Raw genomic sequence first — 12,615 nt, forward strand, 5'->3', positions numbered from 1 at the left:
ACTAAAACTTTTGCTAACAAAAAAATGTATTTATTTAAACAGAACTAAAGAAAAAATATTTAACTTGCGTAATATAAAAGATGATGATTTATTCCTTTTCAATTTTGTACTTACTTCTTTTTATTCATGTTCTTTTTTGTGTGATTTTCAATTCACTATGCACAAGTCTTTTTATTGTTGTGGAACTCAAATTTGTAAATGATTCACAACATCTTTTAAATTATAAGCTAAATTAGTAGGCTGCATTTTTTTTAAGTGTATTATTGGCCAAACAAATTTTATAAATTCCAAACAATACATTAACCAAACACTATAACACCGTCATAAACTAAGTTGTTGGTTAATAGTAAAACAACATTAATACACATAGCAATAACTCGAAGAATATATTTGTGTATTACAACCATTCTCCATATTAAGTATGTAAAACTTAATCTTAGCAATGCTGCATTAAGATAGTTAATTTTTTTAAAGGATATTAAAAAATTTATTACTAATGAATACAATAAGTGTAACGTAAGTTTATCTATATGAACAATCATCCTAGATATTTTGATTTCCCTTTTACAAAAGTTAATTATATGAACTTTAGATAGATGTACAAAAACAATAGCTTGCATAATACAAGAGAAAATTTATTCATTTGCGGTTTTGTATTTATTTCTTTTTCTTCCTCTTCACTTTGGTGTGATTTTCACTTAGCTCTATAGAGTCTTTTGTTGTTAATGGATTAAAATTGACCCTTTGATCACACAAAAATTATTTTTGGTTTATAAGCTCAATTAACATAAAAATGATTGTATACGTCCCATATAACCCATTAAGAAAACACAATAATGCAAACATAACACAATCATAAACCAAGTAGTAGATTAAAATTAAAACAACATTAGCACAATAGTGATTGTTTAGAATTGGTTTTTATGTATTCCAATTATACTACAGGTTCTTTAAGTCATCATAGAAAGATAAGTAACTAGTTTCACATCATAGAAAGATAAGTAACTAGTTTCACATCAAATTTCCTTCAAATACTTGTTTGGTATTTGTTCTGCCAAGTAAATGTAGAAATGCCCCATAGCTCTAGTACGAAACTTGTTTTCATATATGGATTCTAGTGTTAGTATTTCTCCATCTTCGATCTTGATGGAACCAGGTTTTGGATAACAAACTAACATTCCAACTAGGTAACCCTTTTCATTTCCTGCTTCTTTTCCAGTTTCGTATTTTGGATTTGAAGTGCATAAAACCCTTCCATCCTAAGTTAAGCATAATCATAAAAATAGACATGATTCAATAAACTATTTAATTTCTTATAAAGATATATAAGTATCAACAAAATTTATTCCTGATGAATATATGAATTAAAAAAAATTTAACGTAACTTTATCGACATGATATATCCTATATGGGAACAACAAATATCAAATATTACCTGTCCATATAGAGTAACATTGACGACACCGGTGTGCATATGAGCAGTGCCATATATAAGATAACCACCTTTTGTCATTGGGATGTATGCTTTCTTAACATGAGGAAAGTCATTGTCATGATTTCTCGGGATCGTGTACTCTGCCTATAAAAAATTTAGGAATTTATTTTACTTACATACGGATGAAAACAACAATTAATACCCTGATATTTTTGTTTGGAAAATAAATTAGTCTCAAAAGTTTGTTTATAATTTGTAAAGTATAGTATGTATTGAATAAATAATCTACCTGACAATCATGAATTGGTGCAGAACCATTTGATATTACACGATCAGTTGAATCAAGTATGTAAAACTTAAGAGGCACTTGGTGTTCATCCCAATCAACCCACCTCATTTTGTATCTTAGGGAAAGCTTTCTCGTTGGGCCACTAAAACCATTTCTTAATTTGCATTGTACGTTATCTTGACAACAAAAGAGTCCTCCTTTATAATTTCTAGACAACAGTTGACCATTAATGCCTGTCGTGACATTGTAAAAGTCCTTTGGGAGATTCATACGCTTACACCTGCACTCTGTACAACCTTTTCTATCATGTGTTCCACGTGTATCGATAACCATGATGCTAAACAACCATTTTTCTCTAAACCCACGCTTTATTTTTGCAGCATTACCTAATTCAACTGCAAAAGGATCTAGAAGATTTTAATGTGTTCCTCGTGATTCTCCTCCCAAGCCCCAATAATGTGGAAGCAAAAAACCTTGGCATGCACCATCATTTCTTTCAAATTCGATACCATTGCTAAGGTCGTGAGATTGTTTAATGTAGTGTGACATGGTAATGTTTTCAATATATTTTACAGCAAACCAATGATAAAGGTATGTTTCATACAAAGGTACTGAATTACCAACTTCATCAACTACTTCAACATCAAAACTCTTGACCCCAATGTGACCCCTTGGAAAGTTAATATCTAATAATGTTTTCACCGCAATTTTTCCTGGCCCCACTTCGAATTTTTCAGAAAAAAAGTAGCTGACTTTATATGATTTTCACTAGACTCTAAAACAACTGAGTGGGTTGTGTCAGAAAGAAACATCATTATTGATAATAAAATCATAGCTACTTTAGAGATAGTCCTTGTATTAACCTACATAGAAATCGTTGCCATTAGCCATGAAAATATGTATATAGGAACATTCTTTTGATAATCATGTAGGTAACTTAAAATATAATGAAAACATGTGAATTGGATAACATTGAAATGAAAAGGTAAAGTAATGGAACATCGATAATAAAAAGTTCATACCATATAAGAAAAAGATAGTGTGTTGATCATGGCCATGATTTGTTCGAAGATGTATGATCGTTCAAATTTTAAAGGGAATAAATTAAACGTATATGAAACTAATTACTGGTTTTATATATATGGTGATACCTAAACAATGATATATCTGTCATAACTAAATTTTAAATTGATGGTGTTTGTCTCTTTTTAGTTGGATGTATAAGGTGTTTGGTAATGTATTTAAACCTAAATTAACTTGTGTTGAACTAGTTTTACATATTACAAAACTATTTGAAAACTTTTACAACTATTTATAGATGTACAAGCAACTTACTAATGATTTGTTTGAGCAAACTTGACATGGTTTCACTTTTGTAGGTTTCCTTTTTCCTTAAATAAACGTAATTACCTATTTCATGACAGTAAAATGTTGACTTAAATTATACTAATGAGATGAAAATAAAAGATGAGTCATATAAATTACACAAAAAGAAACTCGTTCAAATAAACCTATAAGAAAGAGGCAAAAACATATTATTTTAATATTAATTAATGGTACTTTAATGAATATCATATATTAAAGGAAACTTCTTAGTAATTTATATATATATATATATATATATATATATATATATATATATATATATATAAAGAGAGATAGTGTGTGTTGATTAAGTATACTTATATTTAGTTTATTACTATTCATAGTATTTTAGTCTATATGATTTAAAAATATTTTACATACTTCTAAATTTATATAAGTTAAATATATATTAAGATTATACTTTAAAAATTGATTGTTTGTTGTGTGCTTGAATCATAACTACCGGAAACAAAGTTGTTTATAGCAAGACTAATACCGAGATTATAACCTATTTTTTTAATTAAAAATAAAGAAATAATACAACACGCACCAAGAAGGTTGTACAATTTGCGTGCAAGTGCTACGATTGTGATATCACTTATATGAAATGTTGAAAAAGTAAATTTCACGTATACATGTTGCGCATTGTAATGTGACTCAGTAAAATGCACAACTGACGAATAAAATAAAACAAAAAAACTTTGGATGTAAGATAATCAATTTAGTGAAATATTTTTATTTTTTATTAAAGACGAACATGCATAAAATAATTATTGGCACCTACTTATTAAGAAAAAACAGTTATCCAAAACATCAATTAACATAATTTTTTTTAAATCAGTCTTACCAAAACTACACTACCTTTTAAACAATATCACTTCTTTTATGGTTTAAAAGCTTATGAAATAGAAAAAAGAAACATTGGTTTCTCTTCCTTGGCTTTGTAATCATTTGATGGTTTTCGAAATAATAAGCAAATAACGGGATGGAGATTCGAATAGAGTTTGAGAACATTTCGCAAGAAGTATTGGGTGTTGTTTGTCGGTGTTAGAGAGTCTACAAAAATTGTTGAACGCTTGAGGATTTTTAAAAGCATTTGGAAACACATTAAAAAGAGAGCAGAGATAAAAGCTTGCTTTATATTGGTAGACTCAACCTAAGTTATGTGCAATTCTCCTTTAGGACTTCTTAAAGGGTTCCACTAAGTTTAAAAAGTTACAAATAAGATTCACCAATCCTCGTTTATAACAACCCAACTGGCTAAATAATATTTAATTCTTGAAGTACTCGAAAAACACCAGAAGGGGGGTTGAATAGTGTTAATGGAAACTTTTTTTCGCAACCCTTCTGATATAGCACGCTATCGAACTTTTGATATATTGATGGAATTCATCCTAACATACCTTCCTTAGTGTTGTCATTTTATTTTTACGTGTATCGTATTTTTTAGCTTGTAAGGAGCATGAGCCTTATAAGTACCCAGCTCCACCCTTTATATTAGATACTTTTAAGAATGAGAATTTGATTTCTGTTGAGAGCATTCCAGATACAATTTTCCTTGAAAGTCAGGCTAGCGAATCCTAGAGATCCTCCTCTAACCACCTTCAAAACACCATCCTCCATTTCTTCATTTTGCATTTTCTCCATGGTGCTTCCATAGCTTTCTCTTTCCTCCATGGTGTATTTATTCACCAATCTGCTTCCTCTACATGGTGTGTTCCTTCAACCATGCGTAAGGCTTCGCCACGTCTTCCTCACGAGAGCCACATCTTTATTTGGCATTCTCTCTCACGAACCACATCGTCATTTTATGTTTTTCTCTCTTGAGCCAAAATCTTCATTTGCTCAAGATCACTCCCTCATGTTCAGTGTTTCTCACTGTTTTACGAGATTCATTTCTCGTTTCAGCCATAGCTCGCGTCCAAATCTAGTTTCCTCTCCTCTGCTATGTTTTCCATCTTCTTTCACCATTTCCGTCCATTTCTACCGATTGATTCTTCGTTTAGAACCATTCTTACTGATTAAACTCATGTTTCATCCGATTAATTGGTTCGAAATCGTGTTCTTCTCTATTTTAGGGTTTATCCTTCAACTTTGTGATCTCTCTTTGCAATTAGGTTTTTTCCACTGAACAAACCTTAGATCTTAGGGTTTTCTTGAGTCTGTTAATAGATTTGGTTTGTTCGTTCTCTGTTTCTCATTCTCTCTCAAGATCATCATATTCCGTTGCGTATTTCACTATCGAAGGAAACTTGAGGAGTTCAAATAACATTCTCACAACTTCAATCAGTCTTCTCCTCAAGCATCTTCCATCAAGTGGTATTCAGAGCTTCAGGTTGCTTCCATGCTTCAAGCTAAGTATTTATCTATGTTTCAACTTTTTTTTTCTCATTTGATTCTCGTCTCTGTTTGTGTAATGTTTGATTTGATTATGTCTTCATTTTGAGTATATTGTCTTGTCTTGAGCAATATGTTTCATTCTACTCATATATTATTTTTTTTAATGTCTAAATAAGATTCACATATGTTTGTTTGTTCATGAATCTCAAGTTCTGTGTTTAGGTTTCCATAAACTTGTTTGTTCTGCAATTGTGTGTTGAGTCGTTCTAAGCTTTGCATCTTATTTTCATTTTGTTCGGTCATTTCATTTTGTTTGAGTCATTTTAATTTCTAAATCCATTTGTGTCAAGTCTTAGTCATGTTATTTGTTTATTTTGTCATTTAATTTCTAGTTTATGCCTTGAATTCATGATTCTTAATTCTGAAGTGAGTCTTGTTGTTTGCTTCACAACTGCACACCATATGAGCCATGAAAAGTATGACTAAGAGCTTGGGTGCAAGTTTATTTGGCAGCAATATAGATCTAAATTGGCCATTGCATTAAGCTTAAATCTGATGGTAATGCTCTAGCTAGGACAAGCCAAATCTAGAAGCAACCAAGCCAACAAGAACAAGATGCTCAAGGTTTTAGATGGAATGTTGAATGGTGGTGGTATAACGTAGAGGTTGTCACAGCTTTGGTTGTTTGAATGGTGATGAAAGGTGTGTTTGGTGGTTCTCTAAGAGTAGTATGGCACAAAAATGGCAGCAAAACTTTACTCTAAATTAAAGGTGATTACATGATGGAGAACATCTCTATTTATGGGCTAAGGTGTCTCAAAATGGGCTGACACATTAGCCTAAAACAGCCACCTTGGTTGGCTTGGAGAGCAAGGAGAAATCCTCTCAAATAGGAGGGAGACAAGTGGAAAAAATCCTCTCAAATGAGTGACAAGTGGCTACTACCTATGGAAAAACTCTTCATTTCTAGAGTGACACATGGCCACTAACTAGGAGGAAAACTCTCCAATGGGATGCTTCCACAAGTCTAGGACGAAATTCTTCTCCCTTGTTCTCCAAGCTTAGCCAAAATGTTGACTCCTTGGTCAACACACCCATTTTAGATTTCCAAGCATAGTCAACTTTGGGCATTGGCCCTTTGTTGACTACTTTGGTCAAAATCATATTCTACTTGGCCCAAAATACAAGGCCCAATTGAAATCTTACACTACTAGGCCCATAATACAAAGCCCAAATAAAATCTAGACTACTAGTCCCATAATACAAAGCACAAATAAAATATGGACTACTTGGCCCAAAATATAAGGCCCAATATTATTCTTACTCTACTAAATCTTCATGATGGCTTAAGATGGCCTAAGAGAAAGAGTCTAGGTCCATCTTCCATAGATGTCTCCAATTCTTCATGAATGTGCTCGGTCATGGCAAGGGGTATGCCATCATCCCCTCCTTCTTAAAAAGGATTTGCGCTCAAATCTTCAACATGGGCTAAAGTCAACTTCCTTTCTTCACAATCTTCAATTCTTCCTTAGTTTTCCACCAGGATCAAATACCCATTTTATAACACAAGTTAGAACAAGTGTTATTATCGATAAGGAGCAATATGAGTGTTGAACCCATTCCCTGATGTGTTTATTTTTATGATGACAACACATTGATTGTAACAACATATATGTTTTCATGATACAACAGAAATATATTTGTGATTGATACATATGTTGGTATATAAATGATTTGTTGTGATTAAAACATATGATGATATGTTGATTGGTCTGCATACTACTGTGATCATAATACTGTTGATATCTTCTGTATGCATACTATATGTTTTATTGTGATAAAACCACAAGCACAAAGCAATTCTGTATGAATTAATCCATTACAGTAAAGTTGTAATCAATTCAGTTCATCAAAAAGCTTATGTTTTGAACTGTGGCAAAACAACAAGTCTTAACCGATTACATTAAATGTAAAGTTGATTAAAACTCGTGTCTTTGAAGATATCATTTTGAAATGTGTTGTGATCAGTTTTTGAAGTGAAAAAGTTTTCAGAATTTATTTAAGTGTAGAGCTTAATCGATTACATTGTTTATGTAATCAATTAAGTATGTTATCATTTGAAAATTATTTTCAAGCTATGTCATAACTGTAATAACGGTCGTATTTTTCAAATATGTTGACTAACATTTATTGCGAATCAATTACATTAATTGTGCATTCAATTAGAACTGTGTTAATTGTAATTCTGTTACATATGTTATTAATGTAACCGATTACATTACTAACGTAATCGATTGATTTGCATCTGATATGAGATAACTATAAATTGACGCACTGCACACATCTAAAGAATTTTTTATCATTTCTAAACTTTCATATCTAATATTGTGAATTGAGTAAAGAATTACAAGTGTGCTGAAAGGCTTCAAGAATCAAGAACTCAAAGAATTAGAAGAAACCTAAAGGATTCCTATGGTGAAAAATTTTGAATGTATTGGTTGATCAGTCTCTGCACTACTGAGGTGTTTCTACATTGATTAGAAATGTGATTCTGCAATCTTGGATTTTGTTTTTCCTTGTGCATGCGGCCAGGAAGAAGAGTGAGGAGCTCTTGGTACTTTGAGAGGGGATTCTCAAAGGGTTTTGTAGTGGAGACGTGTGGTTCTTTATGCAGGTGTTATCTTTCTAAATTTGATTGTTGAGTGGGAGAGGTGTTTACATTTTGAGAGAGTTCTCTGTAAAACCTTTGGTGTAAAACTCAAATCATCATAGTGAAATAACCTTCAATCTAAGGTTGATTGGAAGAAAATTGGATGTAGGCATTGAGGTCGAACCGGTATAAATCCTCTGTTTGTATTTCTTTCCTTATCTCTTTTACTTTCAATTGCATGCGCTTATTACCTGGATTGCAAGATAGATTCAAGATCATTCTAAGTTTGCAAAAATATTTGAAAAGAAATTGTTTTTATTGATCACCAATTCATCCCCCCCCCCCCCCTTCCTCTCTTGGTAAAGGAAACAAGGCAAAATCTTTTATAACAATTGGTACCAGATATGGTTTTCAAAAGTTATTTGAAAAACAATTGATTACTCTTTCTGTGAAATCGATTAATTGATCTTGATGACCTCTGTTTCCTAGACCTTTGGTGAAGGTGCTTCTACAAATATACCTCCTCTGTTTGCGGGAGAAAATTATGCTTTCTGTAGATAAAGATGTATGGGATACTGTGTTAAATGGTCCTTTTGAACCAAAAAAATTAGTTGATAGAAAACTTGTTTTGAAAAACTTTTCTGAGTGGAATCAAGAGGAAAATAGAAGAGCTCAATATGATATAAAGACTAGAAATGTTATCTCTTCTGCACTTACCATTGATGAGTTTTTCAGGGTGTTAACATGCAAGAGTGCCAAGGAAATGTGGGAAGTCCTAGAAGTGACTCTCATGAAGGCACTGATGAGGTGAAAAGAGCCAGAAAGAATTCTCTAATCTAGGAATACGAGAGGTTCAGGATGAAGGCTGGAGAGAATATCTATGATGTGCAGAAAAGGTTCACCCACATAGTAAACCACCTGATTGTCCTTAGAAAATCCTTTTAGAACGAGGAGATCAACATAAAGATTATGAAAAGCTTGAATAGGAGTTGGCAACCAAAGGTAACAGTTATATTTGAATCAAGAGATCTAACCACTATGAATATGGCTACACTTTTTGGTAAGCTCATGGAACATGAGTTGGAGCTGGGAAGACTGAAAGAAGAAGAGGAGACTGAACAAAAGCAGTCTATAGCTCTCAAAGCATCCAGCAAGAAAACCTCTAGGAGAACTGAATCAGATGTTGACTTTGATACAGGCATGTCACAAAAGAAAGTATTGAACATGATGGTAAAGAAATTTACAAAGTTCATGAAAAATAGAAATGTTGTATCTAATTTTGCAGGCAGTTCTAGAGAAGGCAGGAGAAAAGGAAAAGTTGGAACTCCTACATGCAATGAATGTGGAAAGGAAGGACACATCAAACCTGACTGTCTAGAGATGAAAATGAAGCAGAAAGTTGATGGAAAGCATAATCAGGATAGAAGGAAGAATAAGCAAAGAAAGGCATACATTGCTTGGGAAAATAGTGACTCTGAAGATTTATCCAGTGATGAGGACAACTACAGTCTACAAGAGGAGACAAACCTGTGTCTCATGGCTGGATCAGTGTGTTCTGAAAGCAGCTGCAACAACTTTGAAAATGAACCTATAGAAGTTAGATATGATCAGTTGTTGGATGCATTCCAGGAACTTCATGCATAAGCCATGAAACTCCAATACAAGGTTAATCGATTAATCTCTGAAAGGAAAGATTTTGAATAAGGAATAAATAACCTTGTTGATGAAAATGATAAGCTGAAAATTGAACTTGATCAACCTTTACAATCTGCTATTAATGTAAAATCTGAAACTTGTGATTGTAAAAAGGATTACAAGGATTGTCATGCTTATTTGGAGAAAATCAATTATCTAACTAAGACACTAGCAAAATTCACTCTTGGTAGATCAAATCTAGATGTTGTACTAAGATCACAAGGGAGAGTAATTAATATACAGGGAATAGGATACAAAGCTAAAAGTGAAAGAGTTAACTCGAAAAAATTTATTGATTTAAGTAAACCTTTAATTACTACCTGTTTCTATTGTAACTTTATTGGGCATACTGTTAGAAATTGTTACTATAGAAAGGTTGGTGTTCCTAAGGGAAAATTTAAATGGATTCCCAAAGAACGGATCCCTACAACTAACATGAAAGGCCCCAAGTTCATTTGGGTACCTTCTTCAAAACCTTTTGAAAGTTTTGCAAGAAAATGAATTGGACTTGCAACAAACAGCACTCAAGGAGAAATTTCAATGGATTCATCAAAAATCACTTGAGTATCATCTTTGGTAACATTTGTTGTTAAATCTGAATCACATGCATCATTGTTCTTATTTGTGAATGTGTATTGATGTGTGTATATGATGTTTGCTTGTCTATTTTGCAAAATTGACTGAATAATTGTGTTCACGACTTTTAACCGATTGCATTAGTAATGAAATCGATTATTTGTTCTTTGTATTTCTGTGTTTTTAAAAACCTGAGACTGTTAGAACTTAACCGATTTCAAAACTAATCAAATTGATTGAAATGTTATACTGGACTTCCAAATTTTTCAAAAATTTAAAATCTATCTTTTATTCTGTTATTGATGGCTTTTATCTGTCTTTTGAAAAAATTTAGGTGTCTAGTTCAATTTTGGCTATTAAGCCATTTATATTTTGATTTCTACTTGTAATCATTTTGGCAATATCACTGAATGAAATCATTTAAGTTTAAGTTACATCAGTATTGTGTGATGGATTGATATTGATTGATTATATCTGTTGAATCTGTTGTATGAATGAAAACTGTGTTATTCACTGTCATATTTCTTTTTGCATAATCATACTTGACTTGATGATTTTGTTATTTCACATTTATACTTAAACTATATTGACATTCAACAAAGATTGAGAAAAATGTGATATGCAGTTCTGTGACTGTATAAAAAGTGTTTACAGGAATTAGCAAATGATCTAATTTGGATAAGAGCTACTCTGTAAAATTTAATCGACTACAAAAGCAATAGAATCGATTAATATGTGCAAATGTGGTTTGAAACTCCTTACTGTTAATTCATTTACTCTGAATCACTTATTTTGATGAAATATGTGTTTATACATTCTGAGACTTATCATTTTATATCCGCTGTGAATGTTTATTCTTAAATGTTGCACATATATAAGTTCAGTGACCTCAAGCATTCTGATTACTACCATTTCATATGATACATGCTTGAAACTATTTTTTTGATATATATTCTCTGATACATCTCCATCTTTTGCTTTGATATTGATTTATGTATTTGAATGACTTTAGAGATACTGCATATTGATAGGGGGAGCTTAAATATCAGATTGATAAAATTCATTTCTATCACCCTCTTACACGGATTGATAAGAATAAGGGAGAAATGGAAATTGTTTGTACTGTTGATTATTGATAGGGGAGCATCATTTTTTATTATTGTATAAATTTGTTGATGTATCTCAATTTGATTCATTGTCTCTGTGCTTTACACATACATTGTGCTTTACATATACATTGTGCACTTATACATGTCTTACTAATGCCCAGAGGAGAAGAGATAGTTGAAATTTTTTTATTGAATCAACAAGAAAGATAGTTGAAATTGTTTGAAATTGATGAGATAGTTGAAATTGTTAATACTGATTGTTAACATATCTAAGACTATGTATCTATCTATATCTGATTGAAAACAATTTCTAGATGTGCATTGAACATCATGGTTGTGATTCATCAAAAAAAAGGGAAGATTGTTGATAGGGGGAGCAATATAAGTGTTGAACTCATTCCCTTATGTGTTTATTTTTTATGATGACAACACATTGATTGTAACAAAATATATGTTTTCATGACACAATAGAAATGTGTATTTATGATTGATACATATGTTGGTATATAAATGTTTTGTTGTGATTAAAACATATCATGATATGTTGATTGGTCTGCATGTGATCATTAATATTGTTTATATCTTCTGTATGCATACTAAATGTTTTATTTTGATAAAACCACAAGCACAAAGCAATTATGTATGAATTAATGGATTATAATGAAGTTGTAATCAATTAAGTTCATCAGACAGCTTATGTTTTGAACTGTGGCAAAACAACAAGTTTTAACCGATTACATTAAGTGTAAAATCGATTGAAACTCGTGTCTTTGCATATATCATTTTGAAATGTGTTGTGATGAGTTTTTGAAGTGAAAAAGTTTTCAAAATTTGTTTAAGTGTAGAGCTTAATTGATTACACTGTTTATGTAATCAATTAGGTCTATTATCATTTGAAAATTATTTTCAAGATATGTCATAACTGTAATAACGGTAATATTCTTCAAATATGTTGACTAGCATTTATTGTGAATCGATTAAATTAATTGTGGATTCAATTAGAATTGTGTTAATTGTAATTTTGTTACATCAGCTATTAATGTAACCGATTACATTACTAACATAATCGATTTATTTGCGTATGATATGAGATAACTATAAATTGACGCATTGCACACATCTAAAGAATTTTTTATCATTTCTAAACTTTCATATC

The 12,615-nt window shown here is 31.6% G+C and overlaps 1 pseudogene; it reads right to left on the reverse strand.

Annotated features, from left to right (window-relative positions):
* Positions 1 to 1,016: 1,016 nt before the first annotated feature.
* Positions 1,017 to 4,766, reverse strand: LOC108323651 (uncharacterized; annotated as a pseudogene).
* Between the last annotated feature and the right edge of the window lie 7,849 nt (positions 4,767 to 12,615).

This window comes from Vigna angularis, chromosome 3 (genome assembly GCF_016808095.1).
Source record: "Vigna angularis cultivar LongXiaoDou No.4 chromosome 3, ASM1680809v1, whole genome shotgun sequence".
NCBI classification, from domain to species: Eukaryota; Viridiplantae; Streptophyta; class Magnoliopsida; order Fabales; family Fabaceae; genus Vigna; species Vigna angularis.